Source organism: Pteropus medius, unplaced genomic scaffold (assembly GCF_902729225.1).
Source record: "Pteropus medius unplaced genomic scaffold, Ma_sr-lr_union100, whole genome shotgun sequence".
NCBI classification, from domain to species: Eukaryota; Metazoa; Chordata; class Mammalia; order Chiroptera; family Pteropodidae; genus Pteropus; species Pteropus medius.
In genome coordinates, this window is record NW_024345601.1 from 3,328,315 (window position 1) to 3,353,796 (window position 25,482).

Below are 25,482 nucleotides of genomic sequence, written 5' to 3' on the forward strand. Positions count from 1 at the left end.
GGTACCTAAAGTAGTCAAATTCATAGAGACAGAAAGTAGAACAGTAGTTGCTGGGGGCTGGGGGGGAGCGGGGAATGGGGAGCCATTGTTTAATGGGGACAGAGCTTCAGTTTTCCATGATGAAAAGACTTCTGGATATGGATGGTGGTGATAATGTTTGCATAACAATGTGAATGCAGTTCATGCTACTGAGACACTAAAAAATGGTTAAGTGTTACTTTTATATGTATTTTACCACAATTAAAAAAACCAGGTCTGTTGAAATTAAGAAAAACACAGCCTGGACTAATATCAAATATAAGGCTAAAATTGGTTAAAAAATTTTTTTACATAGCTACTCTTAAAGGCCTGGATATGAAGCCTGACTCTGACTTTATTCAAATAAAACCAAGAATGGAGAGAATACAGAAATATACACACACAGACACATGTGTGTACACGTGTGTACTTGTGTGTGTGTGCATGCGCATGAGATAGGCTTGAAGCTACCCCTCTTTGTAGGATGTAAGATGAATAAATGAAAATCTCTGCAGATCCACAAAGCACCTTAGATCCCACCCAGTGCTGCCAACCTAAATGTGCAGAAGTCACATGTGAAAGGATAATTATGTAATTGCAGAGTGTGTACAATCTGGACTTTCTGGAGGAAAAAGCTGGGGAACAAATTCCTCATTGCCCTCCAGATGCTCTGTGATTCACCTGGGACACTGAATCCCAAGGCCTTACTGTCTCTGAGCCTTAGAGCTGGAGCTGCCACTCTCGATTACTACGGGCTGGCAGTAATTCCTGGAGAGGCCATGCGGGCCTCTTGCTCTGGGAGCTGATCCACTCTCTCAGCTGACTCCCTCACTTTCCTCCAGATGGGACACAGAGTGGGCCAGAGTCACAGGCTCAGAGAATGTTTGTCCTCTAAGGGAGTCTGCAGTGGGGACTGGGTCTCATAGTGAGTGATCTGTGACCATCAGGATGCACAGAGTTTGCCCAGCTTCACAAGACAGCCCAGAGATCCACTTTTAGGGCAGAACATTGGAAAGCTTCCAACATTTTATTCCTTCTCAAATATGCCCAGTTATTAACATTTCAGAGGCTAAAAAACAGTGTTGGGTTTTTTTTCATTGGTATTCTTATATTCAGCAGAGTAAATCATCTAACTTCTATAAACACATTTTCTCTCATAGATTTTTTTTTTAGGTGAGGCAACCCTTGGTTGACCTCACATATTGCAAGGACCTTGTCAGCTTACAATCCCTTATTTTTTATTTTTTTATGCCTACAGTACCTGGTCTTCCTAGGTGGTCTCCCATCCAAGTACTAACCAGGCCCCCGACCCTGCTTAGCTTCCGAGATCAGATGGAATCGGGCTTGTTCAAGGTAGCATGGCCATAGACTCTCTCATAGATTTCAAGAAAACATTTTTATTTTAGGTAAAAAAAAAAAAGTAGACCATAATAATTTTTCTTTTAGTCTGAATTTATATCATGCAAAAAAAAAAGTGTTACTTGAAAATGACCCAGTCTAATTCTTTCATTTGAAAGTTAAAGCTAAGGGAGGTAAACTGACTTGTTCCAGGTCACACAGAAAATTAGAGTTGAAGCTAGATCCCCTAGATTCCTCTGTACTTTCCCCACCATGACTAGTAATAAAATGTGAGACTTCAAGAAGATGTGTGATTATGCCATTAGGGTTTCCCTTTACACCTAGGCCACATGTCAGTAAATACTACATTATTCATTTTTTTTTCTTGAGTTCAGACATTTTTCTGGATGCCCTCTGTAGTCTTTCTTTTTATAGAATTAGAGAACTCATGGAGGAGCCGTATCTGGCACATGCCTCCCTTATATTAATCCCAAGAGAAAGTTCAGGCTCTAATAGTTAAGGTTCCAAGATATTAACAGGAAGGCTCTGAACAAAGTCACAGTATTATCTTTTGTCTCTGTGAACATGAAGTACCTGCCAGAATGAGTACTGGGGAGCACTACACACCCAGGCTGGAGACAGCGACAAAGTCGCCACTCATAGCCATTCCCTTGCTCAATGACCAGGGTTTGGGATTCCTGGTTTCACAGAGGAATTCTGAACCACTCCTAGCTTCAGACAGGCAATTTAGGGGAGAGTCTGGTCACTGAAATGCTGGCTATCTCAAGAGAACGTGGCAGGATTTGAAGACTGGGGTGTATGCTCACTCCAAGAGGGAATAAATGCATGTCTATCTCTTGCCATAGGCCTTTCTCCAAAGTCCACCCAATTGTGGGGCCCAAAGCCCCACAATTTAGAGAAAATTCTAAATTTCTTTTTCTAAAGGATCTTCCCTTGAAAGTTAAGAAAAAGTTTTACAGATACAGATGGGAAAGAAGAGCAGAACACAGGACTCGTGGGGGAGACTGCACTGCCTGACAGCCCAGAAAAGTTTCCAGAGTGTGTGTATGTATGCTAACTTGACCTTCCCAGGTACACTACAAACTCACAGCTCACTCATTTGTGTAAACATGTCCAGTGTAGAGTGTAGTTCCTCGTACACAATAGGTGACTAATACTGTTACTTAAGGAACTGATTATATATTATGGTGACATTTTTTATTCTCCTAACTAAGTAGTTCTAATTATTCAACTTCTGTCTTCATTTGGTCCCCCCACCCCCTGCCACCCCCCGGAAGCTGACCTTGAGATAAGTAGTTTATTTGAGGTGTGGTCCCAGGAAGCAGCAGTGAAGGAGTGAGGAATTGAGACAGGGGAGGGAAGGAAGCCAATACAGGGTGTAGTCATGAGCTTGTGACCTCAGTGAACAATAAGGACTTAATTCCACCAGGGACATTTTGAGAGACAATGCTGAACCTCTTCTGAATTGTTCCACAAAAAGGCAGGGAAGCTGGTATTTATCTACCAGCCTCTACATCACTGGCTCAAGATTACTCCTGGGGCATTAATTCCCAGGCATCTTTGGCTTACTCTGTGTTCAGGCTGAGTACACTGTCATGGCCAGAAAACAAACATGAGGGAAAGCAATGCAAAAATCTGTTCGTTATTAATCAACCCACCAATAACCCAATACTGTACCAGGTTCTATGTAAAATAAAAAAGAACTCGAGAATCTTAAGAGTAGCTGACATGTTTGATGGCCAGCCTAGTCTCCAACTCTCCCTTCTTTCCTTTGCTCTGATGATGAGTTCTCGTCTCATATAGCCAGGTGTTCAGTAACCAATAATGGTGCTGCCAGTCTACTTGCAAATACATGACTCAGGAATGGCATCAAATATGAAGAGGAAGTCTTCAAGATGGGCATTAAAATACTTCCTTGTTGGTAGAAAGAGACTGCAAGAGACAGGGAGGGAAGAAGAGAGGGAGCTCTGAGAGCCATACTATCACCTACGCTCTATTCATACACATTCTTAGCCATGCCAGATCATACTAACATTAACAAAACCAGGTGATAACAGCATTCTCTACAGAAACTACCCTTTAGCCAGAGTTCACTTTTCTGCACATGTGTAGTGGTCATGGTAATGTACGTGTGGGACTTTACACTTACTCCAATTAAATTTCATCTCTCTGTCTGCAGGCTATGGATATAGCCTAGAATCTTGGTTCTTCGTTACACTTTGTGGTTCTTAGGATAACCCTTGGGCCTCTTGCAAATGTGATAATTATGCCTCGTATGTCTTCACTGAAATTCTTTATGGCTTGACTTTTCTAATTCATTATCATTTGTAAAAATGTACTTGCTGGGGTCAAGTGCAGACATGCTATTATAGAGGATCCCTCCCCCCAACTCCAGGAAATTAATCACATTTTAAAGTAGTTCTTCAACCAACTACTAACATACCAGCTGTATCTCATCCATATCCAGTTATCTGTCTGGCCTCCAATGAATTCATAACAGATTCTGCAAATCTTATGTTGAAATCAAGACCATTTCTATCTACCTCATAGTTCTGAATTACCAGGTTGAAAATCCGATCATAAAACAGGAAATGAATGACTAGTGCAAAAGATATCCTTAACAAACCTTAAATACATCATGGACCAGGAGCTTAGAAATTGAGGCCCGCAAAACATTGATGCGTCTCACCCTCACTTGTCCGATGAGTCAGCAACTTAGATGGTCGTGAAGCAAGTAAGACCAGCTGCCGCGCACCATGGGTCTATAAATATTCAATTACATCAAACCTGCCTCTAAATCCCTGGTTTAGAGCACACTTCTTAATCCCCAGCATCTCTTGGTGATATCTTTTGGTAATGTCACCAAGCTGGCCAGATTTCTGCAAGGAATAATTCATTAAAATTTGGAATAATTCATTAAAATTTATAAGTGACAACTTGTAAAATGGAAAATGGCCCTGTCAGCAGTGTTGGCTACCTTTTGCCCAAATGCTTGCAGTAAACAAAAACTTTAGGTATATTTTTAGCCTTTTTTAAGGCAGACACGGCAGCCTGGGAATATTCCCAGCCCCTAAAAGCCCTCTACTGGGCATCTGTGTTTTGATATCCCCTGGTTCTATCAGTGGGCAGGGCCTGCAGGTGACCAGGGAGCAGTCTCAAATGGGTGTGAGAGCATGCAAGGGTCCTGCATAGAGGAAAGGTGGGGTTGGGGCACAAAGAGGGCCAAAGCATGTGGAAAGGCAACACAAGAAGACTGAGAGCATCTATAGCAAAAGTTGCAAACCTGCTTCAATCAGAACCTGAATACTCAATACCTCTGTCTCCAGGTTCCTCTGCTCCACTGTAAACTAGACTCCTCCAACCACTCCTCATGTCTCTTTGGATACTTGGTAACTTTTAGATTGAGACCAGAAGCCAAGGACCTCCATAACTTGGTCGAACTCCCAAAGGACTCCAGTGGTTGACAGTGTGTTCCCTGTGTGCATCAACCTATTCTCCTCTCCAAAGGGCCAGCTCAGGGTGTGTGATCAAACAGATCTCCTCACGGTCCCTCAGTGATGCCCTATGGAAAGGCAGAGCTTAATGCTCTCAGCAGGCCCTCTCACAGGAGGGTCAACTGCTGTCTGGTTATTTCCCCACCCCACCGAGCACCTCAGTCTTCCCCAGAGTATCCCATCACTCTCAATATTCTCCCATTTTCTCTAATGATCCTCCTCCCCTACCTCCCCCTCAAACGCGCACACACACACACACACACATGCATTCACGCACGCACACATGCATGCACGCATACACACCTCAGGCCCCACATTAGCTACTTGCTTTTTATTTTTTAAACTTTGCATGGACAGGTTCTGACGACAGCGAACACAGGACAAAAATACAGCTGGGGGCCAGATGGCCAGATAGTAAGTTTTAATGTGAACCGTTGATAAATAATAACTCCCTTGGAAAATTCTAACCCTGTTCTTTAAAAAGTATGCCATCTCTTCCTCTTGGCATCTCAAATGTGGTCTGTGGCTTAAATAGAACTACAACATTTGTGGAGTAAGCCCCGAGCATCTTATCTCTCACATGCAATGCTTCCCTGAGTGGATTTGGGTTTCTTTGAATTATGTTCTTACATTGTGATGCGATGTGGTCTGGGCTCCTGAAAATAGCCACACAGAAAACCCTATGTTATAACATGTGGATAGACTGAGGCATGTCAGGAAGAGCATGTCAGGAGGGAGGCTCTTGGTAAATCTTTCCTTCTTTCCCTTTATTGGAACTGAAAAGCCCATTCTAGCACTGCTAAAAGCGTTAAAAAAAAAAGAGACAAAATTTGATTTTTATAGCCTGAGATCTGTGATTCCAGCTGCACAACAAAGACCATGTGGTTTACTCCTGGGGCAGGTGTGCAGGGAAGAGGGAAATAGCACCAGAAAGGGATGGAGTCAGTAAGAAAGCAGTTGAAAGTTATTTAACAACAGCTGAAAATATAACCTCCCTGATGACCTTGAGAACCTCCCAGTTCTACATGCATTTGCAGCCATCATTCAAAATGCCTCTACCACAGAAAGCTGCTGGCTAACCTTTAATTTACTCTTGCAAAAGCAGAGGAATTACACAAGTGACCTCTTCACTGTGCCACACAGTTGAGTTGTCATCAGCAATAAAGAAGGCAAAGAGCTGGCTCTGCTCAGAGGGCTACAGAGGCTCAGCACAACTGATGAATAGACCAAGTACACACCCATTGACAAGATGACCTGTTGGGGCCAGACACAGTAACAGGAAGCCCCCAGAGATGTAAGACATTGAGTAAGGTCAGGGCAGCCATACACATTTGTGTAGGATATGTAGTACACAAGGGTGAAGGGGCAAGAAGTACTCTGGTCAAGCAAGCTAAAGGAAGGGGTATTTTAAAAAATATATTTTCTTTTTCCTTTAATTGTTCGGTAAATGTCATTGAAGTATTATATACATATAAGAAAAGTACATGAATCACAAGTTCTAGGTTTTATGAATTGTCAAACTGAACACACCCATGTAATCAGCACCTGAGTCAAGAACTAGAACATGAGTGGGACACTAGAAGTACCCCTCTAAAAGACACCCTAAAAAAATTGAACCAAGGTGCCATCTATTCACTAAGCCAGGGCCCACAAAGCTGTGACCAGCATAAGGGGCACCTTTGCACATTTTTCAAGTCTCCAAAAAGCATTCCGTGGGTTAATGGTATCCCAAAAAAGGTTGCCGGTATCCCAAAAAAGGTTGCCACTATCCCTTAAAACTTACCATATGGTGAGGGGACGGACACATATAGATATAACCATATGATGCAAAACGTGACAAATGACACTACACAGAGGGAGGTCTTCCTCTGTCCACACTCCTCCCTTCTCCTTTGTCTCCACCACTTCTTTCCCACAATAAATATCAAACCCTTTCATTATTAGGGCAGGGTGATGGCATCAGAATGAGAACCTTATTGGCAGTGGTGGGCAGAAAGATTGGTGTAACAAGCTTCGAAGGAGCAGCCCCAACCTTCTCTGAGGGTTTGAGTTTGCATGTTGTCAGTTGGCTGCTGCCTGAATGTTGGAGGCGAGTCTAGTTTAACTGCTTAGTGGAAGAGATCATTATGTCACATGAAGCTTCCTCACCTAACTTCTTGTAAGCCAGAGGAAAAGAGTATTCTACTACCACATGAATTTGTAGAGACCCAGCTCTTCTGAACCATAGTTCTCACTTGGATCTGCGATTGATGCTCCAGTGTTGGTTCTTTTCAAAGTGCAACAACCTTCTGCCCATCTCCCCAAAATGTTTATGCCTTGAGGACTGGACCCCATAGCTCTGTTCCTTGAAAATAAGTGGGGAGCTTAAGAAAAACTTAATGAATGAATGAATGAATATAACATCAATAAAAAGAGAAAGGTGTTTCATTTTCTTTTCTTTTCTACATAATGTGCCTTTCCAATAAAGTTTCAAGATAAAGAGTGTCTGCAATGCTGCGCCTTCGAGGGCTAAGTTTGGACTCCTAGCTACAGAACAGTGGTAGGAAGGTGAAGTTCATTCACATCAGAGAGCCTACATTTGAAATGTATTCCTCCTCTTTCCCCAAAGCTCCAATGTTTGCAAACATGAAGTTCTCATTCATCTCTTCTTTCAGGCACTTTTCAGTCAATAGAAAGCTTAAGACCAAGGACAAGAAGAAAATCAACATGTGGGAAAGACAAGACAGGAGAGTTCAGTGTAAGAGCCACCGGTCTGGGCATCCTGGTGGGCCTGGCATCATGGCTGGGAAGAACTGAGACCTTCTGTTTTTCTGATGGAGGCCAGGCCTTCCCTCAGTTCCTGACTCAGCCTCCAGGCTAGGAGACCATCAGAGTGATCTTCCTGAAAATGTGTGCCTGGGCTCTTGGAGCCTAGGCCCCACCCAGGGGCAGGAAGGCTGCCCTACTCAGGCCTTTTATGTGGCTGAGGGGCAAGTTCCAGGCCTCCAGGCAGAGTTCTACTGCCTGCACCAACAGCAGCTCTCAGCCTTTCTGCCTCTAGGCTCTTCCAAAACCTAGGAGGCTGCTCAGGCCTTGGAAGTACAGGGAAGCTGGCCCTCTGCCACTGGGGCAGGGGCTAGTGGAGAACTCCTCCTGTAGCCATCTCTGCAGAGGCAACTTCAAGGGACTTTCTACCCAGTTCTACCACCATGGAGCTCCATTTGCTCCAAGTAGTTCCACACTCAACACTGTTCCCTTGATTTGTGCTTCCTCCTTCCTGCCTCACTCCTCTGCCTCTTCACTTATATTTTTTGCTATCACTCCCTTATGAAGCTACTCCAGTCCTTGTCTTGGACTCTGCTTTCAGGGGATCCTGAATAATATAGGCAGGGTCCCTAAATGTATCCAAACAGTGCTGTGCACAGCGGGTGCAAGTGCCGCTCAGCTGCACTCTCCCTGCCCAGGAAGTGTGGTTTCCCTGCCACTATGAGTAGAAAAATGGCCTCTAGGCCTTTTGCTCTTTCTCAACACTAATCATTTATGGAACATTTGTCAGGTGGCAGGACTGTGCTAAATTGCTTTGTATGGTTTATCTCACTGAATTTTTTTTGACTACTTCCTGTGAGATGGCAAAGTGTTACCCATGCCATGCTAAGGCTATAAGATGACACACTGCTAAATGGTGAGGTCCAGATTTGACCCAAAGGTGGCCTGAGTCCAACCGTACATGACCGTGGGAGCCTCCTCCAGTGAACCATCAGCACAAACACTGGGATACAATATTGACACGGGAAACCACTAAACTCTTCTAGGGAGAAAGGACAAATAATAATCTGTCTGATGCTATGATCCGAGGGCCCAGAGAAGTAACGTGAAACATGGTGCCGAAGTTAGGTAGGACTAGGCTTGCATCCATGTTAGCCACATACCTTCTCTGAAACCCAAGATTTTGTTTTCATATTAGCAAATGTGAACTATAAAGACCATTTTACAGTTGGTTATTGAAATTAAAAGAAATTATGCAAAATAACCATCTGTGACTTGTGCATAACAAGCATCCAATCCATGGCAGCTATCAGTAGTATCAATACTATTGTTAGTAATGCTAAAATAAACTCAGAGCATTGAGTCTGGCACTGTGCTTCGCACTGAGCTGGGGATGAGGGTTTGGAGACTCAGTCCAACCATCCTGGCATGAACAACATTGGTGATGACCCTAGGTCCTACATTTTGGGAGGATGGGGTGGCTGGTACTGAGGGCCTCATCAAGGACCCAACCAGGTAGGCAAGAGGAGCAAAATGCACTAGTTAGTGCTGGACTGAGGGATTCATTTTGTGCATGGAAGTTTAAAATCCTGGGGTTGGGAGGGAACCAAGAAATCATGTGTCTTACCCTCCAATCCAATATTCATTCATGCATTTATTCATGTATTCATTCATTTGTTCATTCATTCATTAAAAGCCTGTATGAAGTATCCACTCTGTGCTAGCCATTGGAGATACGAAGATGGATTAAATCTACTGCAGAAATTAAGTTCAATAAGTTGTCTCAATGCAGCAACAGTGTTCTTACAAGGGTGTCATGGAGGTGTAAAGGAGAAAGTAGACCATCTACCACCTGAATGTCTTCACAGAAGAACAGCCATAACCTCTCAAGGGGGCTTGAATTTCTGCGAATACTTCCAGGGATGGCGAACCTGGAAGTATTTGCAGAAATATGGAAATACTTCCAGTCTCTATATTTAAAAAAAAAAAAAAGTGCTCTTCCCTTGTAATTGTATCTGTTCAGACCCTGGTCCTGCTGTTCCAGGCTCTGGAAACTTTTCCACTCAGTCTTCGCTTCTTTCAAGTAATTGGAATGGCTGCTTGAAATGCCCTTTCTCCAGATCAAACAGCACCAGGTACCTTCCCCATCCCCAATTCAGAATGAGGCTTTCCCACCATGTCTGCTCCTCACCACCCAACATGGCCTTCTCCCTGCCTGTGAGTGTGGGCCCAAGAGCTAACCATGTACATTCCAAAGACATCTATCTAGCATTGTGGGGAGCAGTGCTAACTCCACTCTGGTTTGGAAATCTGTCCCTCTAGAAATATATGAAATTTGAACAAGACTGATTTGTACTTGAATCTCATTTGCCCATAGTAGCCCTGTGACCTTGGGCAAATTACTTGATGTCCTTGGGTCCTGAATTCTTGATCTGTGAAATAAGGATGATGAGAATGTGACCTCGGAGGGTGGTTGTGAAGATGAGATGAGATAATGTAGACAAATATTTAGTACAGTGCTTATCACATAGAAAGAACTTGACAAACATGAGCTATTCCATAAGCACATGGAATGCAAACACAAGGAAGCCTCAAGCCACTTGTGTGATTCTCTTAAGCCACATCTTCATTCCATACTTCTACAAAAATGCCTTGCCAACCTAATAGCTTTATATATTATCTCCATTAAATTTCATCTTTTGAGATATTCCCTCTTATTACAGGTGGTTAGACTCTTTTGAATCCCTTTTCTGCTCTCATATGATTGAGGCAGAGTTGGCTGTGATTCAACCAAAACTCATACCCTCCACATCTGCAGTACATACCACACTTTCAGTGTGTTGCCATGTGGCTGAGTTCTGGCCAATAATACATGGGCAGAAATGAGATGCACTACTTTTCAGTATTGCCCCTTCAAAGCTCCCTCATGAGCCTCTACCCTTACTCTGTCCTAATCTGCCAAGTGGAAAGGAATACCTGTAGTCCCAGCAGATGATGATCAGAAGGTATCTGGGTCCCTGAGTCACTATATGGAAAGGTGCCTGCTGAATACTGCATTGGACCTTGCAAGAGTGAGAAATAACCTTCTACGGTTTTAAGCTGCTGAAATTTGGAGTCTTATCTATTACAGCAGCTACAGCTACCTCAGGTAGTTCCACAAGGTACTTTGTTTGCATCCTTTCAGCTTTATGGAATTCATAAAGTGAGTATGTATGCTTTTCAGTGCCTCCATCCAAGTCATAAAGGGGATGTTGAACATTGGAGCCCAGCAGTGAACCACCAAGCTTGGCCAAGGGAGACTCACTTAATGACATGAGGTGGCATGAGCTAGTGGCAGTTGCTGGCAGCAGATACTGAACACTGTGGGTACATGTGTAGGGATTTTGATACAGGCTCAATTGTTCATGTGTTTACCTGTCTGCCATGTGTAATTAACAGAGCTGAACAGGACCCCTGATTGAAAAATCACTAAATCCAGAGAGTTCCATGGACTTGTCCAAAGTCTGACAGTCAGTTAGTGGCAAAGCTGAAGTCTCTTTGTTTTTAGTCCAGGAATTTTCCCCAGAGGCAGACATTCTGGTAGAATGAGACAAGGTCACATAAAGGGCACTCTCCTTTTCTGACATTTGCTGCTCAAATGGCTTATCCAAGTCACCTGAATAGAGAGAATAGAGTAACTATGTCTTTCCCAGAGCAATTCCCTGGAACACTTGCCTCTGATAAAACACCAAAGACATGTTCCTTGGCAACAGGCTTTAGTTAGCAACCAAATCCAAGACCTGACTTACGGCAAGCCATGGACCAAGAATTAACATCTCCATGCTTATTGCTAGGAAACAGAAACTTGGTAATTATATTACACTTAATGAGAGACCTGCATTTGCAGAATTTCACATGTTCTTTTTAAAAAATCTGTAAATATTAGCTTTCCCATTGAAGCAGTTTACTTTCATTCTCCTGTGCTTTTTGATATTTAATTAAAAAGTTCCCAGCACTCATTGTGCACTGCTCTTAAAAGTTGGCTCAGAATAAGCTTTCTTTTCCACCATAGCCTTTTCTTTCCTGAATGTCCTCAAGGGTTCCTGGAGCCACTCTCTGACAGGTAGCTTGGGGTCCTGACCAGTGAGTCAGAGTTTTAGGGCGGGCATGGGCCACCGCTGAATGCTGAAGCCTGGCCAGCCTCATTTTCTACATCTGGACAATGAAAATAAAGTTAATAACAGCTTCTTCACAAAAAGAAGGGAATAAGATCTTGAAAGGATGAAATGAGATCCCAGAACTTGGAACAGAGAACATGCTCTTACTTTTTTCTTTTTACATACTTACTAAATAAATTAAGCCTTATAAAAAGGAACTTTTTATAAGCAGTTTTAGGAAATGCTGTAGGTATGCTGTTCACATCCTTACCTTGACCAGTTAGCACATATCTACCTGAATTTCACCTGCTGGCACTTGCACCTCTCTGCCCAAGGGCCCTTTCTGGATGTAAGAACCAACTTTGTCCATGGAGATAAATGCCGGGGGCACAATGACTTGGGTGCCCCTCTCAGCCAATGAACAGTGGGAGTCGTGGATGAATATCCCACTCCCTCATATCCTCTGTGTGCTCTACACAGCCTCCTAGGTTCCAAGAGGGATTGAGCCCCAGTCACCCACAGTTATAACTTCCCTGATATGCACCCTTTCTCAGTGTTCTTCTCTTCCTTGTCTCACTTTCCTCCTTCTTTACCTGCATTGCCAAATAAATGACTTGTCCTTGAATCCTTGACTGTGGGCCTGCTTCTAAGAGATCCCAAACTAAGACAGATGTATTGTCCGTGAATACATATATGTGCATTCTTGACTAGAGAATTATGAATTCTGCTTCTGCTGTCTCCCAATATACTGACTGCTCTCCTTTCCAGCTTCAAGAGGTCCACATTGTTGATTTAAGAGGAATCAAGTTTGTCATCTAAGTCAGCAGATGTTTGGTTTGGAAAGAAACACACCACCTCCATGATAGTGACTGTTTCTGGGAATGGCAGGTGAAGAGATTAGTACTGGTGATAAAGAAGACATCCATATTACATGTAGTATTGCATTGGCTTTTTATTAAAAAGATTCAAAGTAAATTTAATATAATATCACTGACACAGTTCTGGTTGATGATTATGCAAAATACGTTAAATTATTTTTGCACTTTTCTATATTTAAAAATGTCTCAAATAAAATAAATATAAAAATACAACTTCTGGGATGCAGCAAAAGCTGTCTTTAGAAGGAAATTTATAGCACTGCATGCATATATTAAAAAAAGAGAAAGGTTCAAAATCAATAATCTAAACTTTTACCTTAGGAAACTAGAAAAAAAAAAGCAAATTAAGTCCAAAGTAAAAAGAAGAGAAGAAACGCTAAAATTTAGAGCAGAAATCAACTGCAGAAATTGATCAGTACAATGGATCAACTTCTTACCAGGTTATAAGAAAAAAATAAAAGAAAGAAGACACCAATTACTGATATCAGAACTGAAAGAGGGGCCATCACTACTGATCTCATGAACATAAAAAGAGTAATAAAGGAATATCGTGAATAAACTCTATACCCACAAATTGATAACTGAGATGCAATGGACCAATTCTCTAAAAGAAAAGATCTACCAAACCTCTCACAAGGAGAAATAGTCAATCTGAACAGGCCTATTTGTATTAAAGAAATTGAATTGATAATTAATAACCTTCTAAAAGAGAAAGCATCAGGCTAAGATAGGTTCACTAGTAAATTTTACCAAACATTTAAGAAAGAAATCATACCAATTATCTATAATCTCTTCCAGAAATTAGAAATAGAATACTTACTAACTCAATGAGGCTAATATTACCCAAATACTAAACTAGACAAATAAAATACAAGAAAGGAAAACTAAAGAATAGCTTCTCTCAAGAACAAAGATGTAAACATTCTCGACAAATTATTAGGAAGTAGAATCTAACAATATATATAAAATACATTATGCATCACAACCAAGTGGGATTTAGATTTATTCCAGGTAAGCAAGACAGGTTCAACATTTCAAAATCAATTAACGTAATCCATTACATCTACAGGCTAAAAAAGAAAAACCATATGATCATATTAATAGATGCAGAAAAAGCATTTGCTAAAATTCAACACCCATTCATGATTAAAAAAAAAAAAACTCAGCAAGTTAGGAAAAGAAGGGAACTTCTTCAACCTGGTAAAGAATATTTACAAAAGGTCTACAGCTAACATCATAATTAATGGTGAGGAAAAATGCTTTATTAATTCCCTAGCACTTCTAGCATTCCCTGCATATGAGTTGGGCCTGCTCTGTGACCAGAGACAGCCCTCAGACAAGGAAGAGTGGGTGCCAAGGAATATGGGTAGAGACCCACTATTCCATCTCACATGAAACACTTAACAGTAAAAGTAATAATGAGAAACTAGATGCTTTCCCCTAAGATCAGAAATAAGGCAAGGATGTCCCCTCTCACCATTCCTACTGAACATCATACTAGAAGTCCAAGCCAATGCAATAAGACAATAAAAATTTAAAAAGGCATACAAATTGGGAAGGAATAAATAAAACTGTCTTTTTTCAAGAATTAGATGATTGTCTGTTAAGAAAATTCCAAAGAATTGACTAAAAAACCCTCTAGAACTAATAAGTGATTATAGCAGGGTTATAGGATACAAGGTTAATATGCAAAAGTCAATTTTCTCTTATATACTAGCAATAAACAATAGGAATTTGAAATTAAAACATGATATCATTTACATTAGCACAAACAAGAAGATAAATCTAATAAAATATGGTAAAGATCTATATGAGGAAAACTAGAAAACTCTGATAAAAAAATCAGAGAACTAAATAAATGGAGAGATAGTCCTTGTTCATGGATAGGAAGACTCAATATTGTTAAGATGTCAGTTCTTCCAAAACTGATCTATAGAATTGATGCAATCTCAATCAAAATCCCAGTAATTTTGTGGCTATCAACAAATTAATTCCAAAGTTTATAAGGAGAGGCAAATGACCTAATATGGCCAACATGTACTGGAGAAGAACGAAGACAGAGGTCTGAAACTACCAGACTTCAACATTTATTATAAAGCTACAGTAAAAAAAAAAGTAACTATGTATATACATATGTATATTGAATCATTATGTTGGACACCTGAAACTAATTCAATGTTATACATCAATTACAGCTTGATAAAAATGATTTTAAAAACACTACAGAAATTAATAAATTAGTAGAACAGATATACAGATTAATGGAACAGAAGAGAGCACTCATAAACAGAAACATAGAAAAAGCTGCATACTGTATGACTCTAATTATATGGCAATCTGGAAGAGATAAAACTAAAGACAGTAAAAGGATCAGTGGTTTCCAAGGAGTTGGAGGTGGGGAGAGGTAGGGATCAACAGAGCACAGAGGATTTGTAGGGTAGTGAAACTATTCTGTAAGATACTATAATGGTGGCTATGCATTTGGAAAAACCCACAGAACTCTACACCACTAAGAGTAAACTATGGTAAACTATGGAATTTAGTTAATAATAATGTATTATTTAGTTAATAATAATTTGTTCATCAATTGTAACAAATATGGGTACTTTCCGCTCATGTTCTATAAACCTAAAGCTGCTCTAAAATTTAAAATTATTAGTTTAAACTATTTTAAACAAACAAATATATATATACATACACATGCATTTACATATTTTTAATTTATACATGTATTTCTATTTCCTGGGGTTCTAAGAAGTATGATCTGGCTGGCAGAGGAGGGACTGCAAATTGAGTGAGTCCACACTAACTCCAGCCTTAACCTACCTTCACTCCTTGGCTTTCAGAAGCATGGGTCCCTCACCTGGAAACCAGAGTGGTGTGTACAAAGCAGACCATGCATTTGGCTGTGAGATACCAAATGTCATTACTTCTGGCCTCTAGGTCGGGATGCTGGGACCCAAGAAGATGAGATGATTTTACCAAGGTCACAGAGTTTGTCAGTGTCAGAGCTGGGATTGGAAGTGGGCTTATACCGTGTGAGGAAGGGACAGTTTGTCCCTGGCTTTGGGACAGCAGGAAAGAGAATATTTTCCAGCCACAATTTCAAAAAATGACCTGACTCAGGCATTATTTCACAGTCTTGTCTGAAACACTGCTGCAGGTGTGTGATGTGAAATCACAACTGTAGAGTCTCAGGAGCCAGCCTTCTTCCCACTCAGAGAGCAAATGTCTTTGCTTTTACTCATCCATCTAACATGCCCTGTCAGCCACAATTGAAGGAAACCCTGTCTGAGTCCAAACAAATTCTGAAGCTGCCGCTGCCCCAGGCTGGGCCCAGCGCCCTCACCCTGGGCCTTGAATTTTGCCTTCCGTTTATCCCCTCTGGATACCTGGTGGAGCCCTGGACACCCACCCTATTGCCTCCTTCTACCTTTTCTGACACTGTTTCTAGAATCCAGACTTACTCCTGGTTGTTGAAATTCCACTCACTATTTAAAGAGTAACTCAATTGTTCCTCCAGGAACCATTTCTAGATTTTTCCAAGTAAATATATCTCTTCTGGTTGGAACAGTATGGGACTGGCAGTCGTTGCCACCATCTCTCTCTGATCTCATAGCTTGGACCCAGGTTCGTAGCGCCTCTCACTAGGGAACACCACTAGGACTTACTGTCCTCGTCGCTTTGCAGCATACAACTCTGAAGGCGCTCACCACAATCAGAGACGTAACTGGTCTTTGGACATATGTCCTTCTCTTCCACACCCCCTCCCCAGTGGCCTTACCAGCTCCTTCCTAGATTACAGACAAGAGTCTTCATTTCTGAATACCACATGGCACCTAACTGACAAAAAGGTACCCAATCGATAGGTGGGATAGTGGATGGTCAGATGGGACTAGTATGCTAAAAATAAAGTGTGGGGGTATACTTTCAGCCTTAAATTTACATTTGGTATATCTGAGCTTTGAAACAAGTTAAATTTACCCAGATAGGAAGAAAATATGAATTCTAGAGTGATGTCTGATTTCAGTGCCCAAGGATTTCCAAATTGCCGTATGTCAGCAAAGACAAACTGTCAAGGTTATATCTAATTCTTACCCCCATATTTGAAAGAGTGAAATGTAATAAATCCATAGGAATATGTACCTCTTATGTAGAAGTGAAACTCTACATTCAATCAGAAACCCAAGCACTAACGCTCTCCCCGCCACGCACACTCACACCAAAGCTGGCTAAATGATGCTTCAACCTTTCTCTCTCCTTCTGATCCCCAATAGCGGTTAGCTCTGTCCACATGCAAAGACATTCAGAGACCTCGGATCTTGCCCATTTACACAGATCAAATTGACCATGTGTTCTGACTTTATATAGACATAGTTTAGGGACAAATGAAAAGAAAGAATTCAAGAAATTTGGAAGCCCTTGGAAAGGAATGAGTTTTGGTTTGTTTTTTGGTGAATTCAGACTATTACTAATAATTATTTTTGTGGGGTCCCATGGAGTCACATATGCCAACAAAATTGTATAGAATTATATAAGATATAAATCATTCACAAGTGTTTCACAAGAACATCTCTGAGCTGTGCAATCCAGCCAAATCTACCTATTTTGGGGGCCCATGTTACTTTCCCAGTATATGATTTTGTGTGTTTGTTTTCTACAAAAGAAAAAAATGCAATAAAATCAGGTAAAAAGACAAAGAGAGACATTTTGTATCATGTTCCTACAGGCCTTACAAGTAAAAGAACATTGCTTGGGATAAGTGAGGTTTGACCCTCAGACCTGGGGTGGCTGCCCAGTGACACCACACATCCTGCTCAATACAGGATAGGATCACAAAACTGGCAGCAGCTGCAATGTGCTAAGGTGTCAGGCCTGTCTCCTTAGTGGCCGTGGATGTCTCGGTGGAGAAGTGCACAGTAGTTGAACAGGAATGTCTGGATCGTGGGGAGGGGTACCAATTTGGAGGCAATAAGCCTTATTTTCAAAGAAGTTTCTTCAAATCCTAGAAAACCGCAACCAAAGGATGTCTTTACCCTGTCTGTACGTTTATCTCTCGGTATGACTGAGTGTACTTTTGTCAGCCACGAGATGAAGGCTACAAATTACCCTGCAAGGAAACAGGGTACAGAAGCCAAAGAGCGGCTTGCTGTCTACACCACCTACCAAATGGGGGTGCACAGGCCAAAAAGTGGCTTGCTGTCTACACTACCTATTGCCCCTCACAGGCAATGGTTAGGGGGAGCCCAACATTGAAGGTCTCCAAGATCATCTTTCTATATCTCTCAGAAATTGTCACTGTGCAAACCAGACCTCCCTGAAATAAAGGCCTCCTTTTAAAAGTTCAACATATCCTCGTGAAAATAGTGAAAAGCCACTTCCTTCCAACTCTGTCAGAGGTTTTTTGTATATGCAAAGGCCAGCATTTTCCTTTCACAGCAGAGTGCATAGTGCCCAGATGCTGAGGACTCATCATGACTTCCTTATCTAAATGATTATTTCACATTCTGAAAACACAGGTCCAATGGGTTCAACCTTGAAGTGAGGGGAGCATTTGGGGCACTGATGCCAAAACCTTTTAGTGGAAAACATTGTGTTCTCCAAGAGTTCACTTGGCAGTAAGACTTGTGCACAGAATATTGTTTCAAAAATACAGCAGGTCCTTGCACTAGCCTCAATAATATGACTTCACCATTGCTCGGTGAGGTGGCAGTGGGGAATTTTCATGATATGAGAGGCAAGCATGGCCAATGGCTATGCCCAAATGGTGGGAAAAGGTGCAGGAAACTGGAGAACAGGAATGGAACACACACCTTAAACAGCACAGTTCCTCACTGGTGTCTGTCAGCCATTTGAAACCCATCAAACTTGCTACATCAACTTGCTACAGAGACCCGTAAAGCAGGGTCACGCCCTGGTAGCTCTGGTAACCCAGATACCCACTGGCATCACCATCCTGAATGCTTGAATGAACTTGCCTAGATAAATCTTAACCCCATATAAGGTAGGAAACCCACCAGTTCTTCCCACCAGCTCCTGGGATTCTTGAGGGCATTCTGTTGGCTGAATCACTTCTCGTTCTTTCTTTTGAGTTCTACTGATTCTCAGACTCTCATGTTTTTCTTTTTATGTATCTTCTCTCCTTTCTCTCCTCCCTACATTAGCACAGCCCATTTGCTTTTGCTCTTCCCAGAAAACCATCATTCACAGAAGTATATTGCTCTTCCTAAATTTATGGAGTGCCTACTGATTGTTAGGCATTGAGGATATATAGGGAATCCAATAGACACAGTCCGCCAGAAAGATAGACAAGAAACAAATAAAAAATTCAATAATTGACCAAAATTTATTATAAATGTTCTGAAGGAAAGAGGGTTCTATGAAAGAGAAGAATAAGAAAGACCCAACTCAAATCAGGGCCTCAGAAACGGCCTCTGAGGAGGTAATGTTTACACTGTGATCTGAAGGATGAAAAAGAGGCAGTTATGGTTAGTATGAAAGTGTGAGCATTTTGGAAAGAGGAGACATTATATGTAAAGGCCTGTGGTGAGAAAACTCTGCTACTTTCAGGAGCAGAAGGAAGACTGGTAGATGAGTCCACTCCTCTTCTATGCTTCACAATCACTCCATCACATACACCCTTAAAAACCTCCTCTTGATTCTGTGGCTCACCAAGAGCCCAACACCGAAACTTTCCTAACTGAAGCTGAGAAAAGGGTCCATTTCTAGAGGTTGAGCTATAAGGATATGAGCTCAGGTATAGTGGTGGCCAAGAACTCAGCTACCTGGGGAATGTAGTAGGAGAGAACAAGACCAATAAGATGAGAATTGCAACCACACAACCATTTACAGTTCTTTGCTTCAGCAGCTATCTAACTCACACAGTTCCTGATAGCATATAGCCAGAAACTGGAAGGAAGACATCCCCTAGAGAGTCCCCTATAAGTACAAAGGCCTCTCAATCCACATGAATGCACTGGATCTTTTCCACACAGACAGTAAGTGTTCTTTTTCACACCCATGTGTGAAGTCTTGATACATATCACAGGGTCATGCTACATAGTGACAAGAGCAGGAGCTGAAAAATGTGCTTGGGTCCTTTTGTTTGGAAATCAGAGGAAACATGACCAACCTTTGAAGATTAGAGGTCAATTAGTGGCTCAGTGCAAATCCATGTTTGCTGCTTCCTCTCTTTAGCTGTGTAACTTGGGGCCAGGCACTGAACCTCTCAGGGCCTCAGTGTCATCTCCTGGGCAAACATAAATACTATTGTGTTAGTATATAATATAATAATAATGGTCCTTACCTCATAAAGTATGAGGATTAAGTGAGCTGATTGATATGTGTCAAGTTCTCAGAACAGTATCTGGCACATGGTAAGTACTCAGTCAGTGTTAATATTATTATCTCTTCATTTGTATTTGAATTGAGGAGGACCTTCGAGCCAATCTCCTTACCGAGCATGTCAGCATTTGTAAGAAAGAGATCCCAGCATGTCACTCAGTGCAGGGAGATTCAGGTGATCAAGCTGTAGATCCAACAGACAAAAAATGAATGTGTGGGTCATTCTTCCATTCATTCTTGGAACCAGTACGGGCAACCACAACAAGGTGTGGGTTAGCCAAACCACTGGGATCAAACTTTTCTCTCTGTTCTACATTTGTCCTATAACTGTTGACTATTCCACCTGGAACAGTCTGTAAAGATAAATAAAGCTGTCATAGACTCTGACTAAACACATGAGATTATAGTCACCTTTGCATTCTGAGTCCACATGTCAGCATGTGTACTGGGGACTCCAACTGGGTCACCCTGTGCCTGAGGAAACAGCTTTCTAAAGTTGACTATGAGTATTTTAAGCACATTGCTTGAATCACCTTCCAAAATGTCCAATATCCAACTGTGAATATGATATCCAGCCAAATAGATTGTTCCGGATTTCTAACATTTTCAATGGGCAGATGACTCTGGTTCCCAAATATTTCTCTTAGAAGCTGTATTTACTGCTATAGTATAGGATATAAATGATGACAACAAAATTTTTATTAAAATACTTTTATATACAATTTGGTGTAGAAATATAAAAAATATACAAAAAATAAATTTATGGCAGGGGCTTTCATATATAGTGCCATTTGACCTCCCTGTGAAGCTGTGAGGTACTGCTGTTCTGCTTATTTTATAGAGGAGGAAATTCTGGTTCAGGGAAGATTAGTCAATGGCTCAAATTTGTCCAGCTGGTCAGTGGCTCAGCCAGGATTTGAACCTGGGCTTGACTGACTAGGGAGCTTGTTATCTTTCCACTACAGACGGTTCCCAAATAAAGAAAGAAGCATCTTGTAATACTTTTGGCAAAATCCAACACTGGAGTAATTGGGTCAGTTGATCAAAAAGTGCCTGTTGAAACATATGCAGAGTACCTCAGAGGTAGTGGCAACACAAAGGAAAGATGACTCTTGGCTACGGTCAAGATAATTTTTGGTTGTTATGTAGCTTCCGAAACTAAGAAACTGAATTACTGTATGATATTGGCAAGAAGGGAATGGGTTCCTTCCCTTCGAGTGTGCAGTCAGCATTTTCATTTCCCTGCATACATGTCTGTAATTAAGCATGACATGAGTTCCGTTTTATTCCTAAGAAAAAAAAAGGTGAGTTCCTATCTGCAAGACTGTCAAATCTCTTCACCCTGTGATTAGCCAAGAACAAATAACCACCAAGAGGCATCTGTGCAGCCCATTAAGGGCATGCAGGCAAAAAAAGAACATAGATATTGTGTAGGAATTATGGATAGCTCACCTTTCTCTCTTTCTAAGCAAATGGCAAGTTCTCCCCCTCCCCCCAAAAAATTATTTAGCACCAACATTAACAGTACAGGCTGGGATTCTACAAAGTTCTCCATCTTATCAAGCAATTGAAATGTTATTCCCACAGTGTAAACTTGTTGGGCTGAGGTCACCTGAAAAATATTTTCTAATTTATTCCCACCAAGCACTAAAGTTAAAGTTGTGCCCTTTCTCACACCTTATTTAGCTGTCTGCTTTTCTCTACAGAGACTTCTGGAGCCTCTCTTGACAAGATGAACACCAGGTTTGTGGACTTTGTGGGAGAACAAAGTTCCATGATTTATTGGTTTCAATGCCCATGAAATTTTCCCTTAAATGGGCTTTTTTGGGGAACACAAATGTAGCCCTAAATCTTTACTCATCTTGTTTGATAAACCACTAGAATTTTGGCCTGGAGATGCAAATTAATCATGTCTTTTATTTTCTGAATTCTAATGCTCTGACATCTGGGCCCTTGCTGATTCTGGAAGGACTGCCTTTTTCAGGGTTAACCAATTCCTAGATATAGTAAACAATGAGTGTGCTTTTCAAATATGAACCAATCAAACCAGAGCCCATATCTCAGTCATCTCCTCTATGGGGCTCTCATTCTGGACCACTATCTACCTGCCTTAATCTGGTACCCAGGACCAGGCAACTAGGGACAACCCCTATACCCCAGAGCCCACTGGCCAATCCTAATCCTGCTTACTCTGCCTCATCTGTTCCTTCCATTAAAACCATTATAAAGGCTTTTTAGACAGATCCTCTCTCGCTCTTTACCTCTTGACTGACCCTTGTGCTTCTCTATGTGGCCCTGTTTGTCATGGCCTGCCCCCTGCTCTTAGGAATTGTGAGGAAAAAACTGTGTTTTCAATAGCAGTCATCTCCTGATCATTTGGCCTTACCATACCTCAAATTTTCTATTAATACATTATATTTTAGGCTTTTGGTCAAGATGGCGGATGAGGTAAATGCTGTGCTTTCCACGTCCCATGACCACATTGAAATTACAACTAAACTACAGAAAAAGCATCACTGAGAATTGCCTGAAGTCTAACTGAACAGAAGTCCTATAACTATGAACATACAGAAGAAGCTACCTTGAGACTGGTAGGAGGGGTGGAGATGCAACATGGGGTAGTCCCACACCCACATGTAATGGTTAAAAATCAGGGGGATATCTTGATTGTATAGGTCCCACCTGAGGAGCAAGAGGTCCCAGCCCCATACCCAGATCCCCAGACCAGGGATCTAGTGCTGGAAAGAGAAGTCCCCATAACTTCTGGCTGTGAAAAACAGCGGAGATTGTGGCCATGGAAGGCTTCTGGGGTCTCAGGTACTCCTCTTAAAGGGCCCATGCACAAACATACTCACTAATGGACTCACTCACTCTGAGCTCCAGTGCTGGGGCAGCAGCTTGAAAGGCTCTAGGGACGTATGAGGAGGAATTGAATTGTTTGACTTCAGAGCTTGAGAGACATCTTTCTCCCAGACAGAAGTGCTGGCAGAATCCATTGTTACTTTGTTAATCCTTCCTCCCATGCAGTCTGCACGTTCAGCCAGGTGTCACATCCAAGTCTCCATCAACCTGGTTAACACTGTTCACCTTGCCCTGGTGATTCCCTGAGACCCTGCTCTAGCCAACATGTGGGCCCACCCAAGATGCTTCCAGTGGCTTTTCCATATAAATAGCCTGTCTTAGCTCATGCTGAGAACTTTCCTAAAATCTCTCAAAGGTTTATAAACCTCAAATAAATATTATCTGGCCTCAGCATGCCCTGTATCTCTTGCTAAGCAGCCCCAAAGCCTGGATCTAATAGCAGCCAGCCTCCGTTCACAGCCTAGCCTCTTCCAAGCACCTCTGAGCCCAGCATAAGTGGCAACCATCAGCAGACCACTGTGTATCTCATACCAAGTGGCCCTGGGCAGGGCACAGGCAATGGGTGATTTGTCCCAATAGGACCCAGAACCAGCACACCCAGCAGCAAGCTTCAGACCACACAAGAGAACTACCCAACCACCTCCACAAATGACACACCCAAAGGGCAGGTTGGGAAGGCACCAGAGCCCTGCTAAACTGAATCATGCTTTGTAGGGTCAGCCCCTTCACAATATCTTCTCCAATGTGGTCATGGCCAGCCCTCACAACCAATCAGCCTGAGGGTCAACCTTTCCCATTGATGTACCAACAGCAATCAAGGCTCAACTACAACAGAAGGGTACACACAACCCACACAAGGGACACATCTGGAACACCCAGGTCAGGTGACCAGGGAGACTCTGCCACTGGGCCCCACAGAATACCCACTACATAAGGCCACTCTAGTAAGACCAGGAGACACAGCAGCTCTACCTAATATATAGAAACAAATACAGGGAGGAAGCCAAATGTGGAGACAAAGAAACATGTCCCAAATGAAAGAACAAAACAAAGCTCCAGAAAAAGAACTAAACAAACTGGAGACAATCAACCAACCAGATGCAGAATTCAAAACACTGGTTATATAGATGCTCAAAGAACTTATGAAAAGAGTAGATGAACTCAGTGAGAACTTCAACACAGAGATGGGAAACATAGAAACAAAGATAGAAAACATAATAAAGAACCAGTAACTGAAATAAAGAATACATGAGAGGGAATCAACAGTAGATTAGATGAAGCAGAGAACTGAATCGGCAATTTGGAAGATAAGGTAGCAGAAAATACCCAATCAGAACAACAAAAAGAAAAAAGAATCTAAAAAATAAGAATAGTTTAAGGGGCCTCTGGGACAACATCAAGAGTAACAACATTCACATCCATAAGGATACTAGAGAGAAGAGAAAGAGCAAGGAATTAAAAACCTTTTTGGAAAACTAATGATGAAAAACTTCCCTAACCAGGTGAAGGAAATAGACATACAACTCCAGAAAGCCCAGACAGTCCCAAACAATATGAGCCCAAAGACACTCACACCAAGACACATCATAATTAAAATGCCAAAGATTAAAGACAAAGAGAATCTTAAAAGCAACAAGAAAGCAGTTAGTTACCTACAAGGAAGCTCCCATAAGACTGTCAACTGATTTCACAACAGAAGTTTTGCAGGCCAGAGGGATTGGCACAAAATCTTCAAAGTGATGAAAAGCAAGGACATACAACCAAGATTACTTTACCCAACAAAGCTATCATTTAGAATCGAAGGATAAAGAGCTTCCTAAACAAGGAAAGGTTTAAAGGAATTCATCATCACCAAAGCAATATTACCGAAAATCTTGGAAGGACTTTTTTAAGAAGAAAAAAATATGTATCAAAAATATGAATAATAAAATGTCAATAACTACATACCTATCAACAATTACTTTAAATGTAAGTGGATTAAATGTTCCTATCAAAAGACAGGGTGGCTAAATGAATAAGGAAACAAGACATTTACATATGCTGCCTATAAGAAACTCATTTCAGATTGAAAGATACATACAGGTTGACCATAAATAGATATAACAAGATATTTTATGATAATAGAAATGAAAAAAAAAAACCCAAAACAGTTGGAGTAGCAATACTTAGACCAAACAAAATAGACTTTAAAACAAAGGCTACAATAAGAGACAAAGAAGGACCCAATAATTCCATTCCTGGGTATTTATTTGAAGAAACCCAAAACACTACTGCAAAGGGACATGTGCATCCATGAGTTCATTGCAGCATTATTTACAATAGCCAAGATATGGAGGCAACCTTGGTATCCAACAATGGATGAATGGATAAAGAATCAGTGGTACATATATACAATGGAATATTACACAGCCATAAAAAAGAATAAAATCTTGCCATCTGCAACAACATGGATGGATCTAGAGGGTATCGCGCTGAATGAAGTCAGAAGAGAAAGACAAACACCACATGATCTTACATGTGGAATCTAAAGAACAAAATAAGTAAACAGACAAAACAGAAACGAACTTACAGATACAGAGAACATTTTGATAGTTGCCAGATAGGAGGGGGATTGGAAGGATGGGTGAAAAAAGGGAAGGGAGTTAA

The 25,482-nt window shown here is 41.4% G+C and overlaps 1 protein-coding gene and 1 pseudogene across 2 annotated transcripts in view; both read right to left on the reverse strand.

The window, feature by feature from the left end:
- Positions 1–25,482, reverse strand: part of SLC24A3 (solute carrier family 24 member 3) — a 458,625-nt gene that overhangs the window by 240,462 nt on the left and 192,681 nt on the right. The gene's annotated exons all lie outside the window — the stretch shown is intronic.
- Positions 1,268–1,388, reverse strand: LOC120612106 (uncharacterized; annotated as a pseudogene).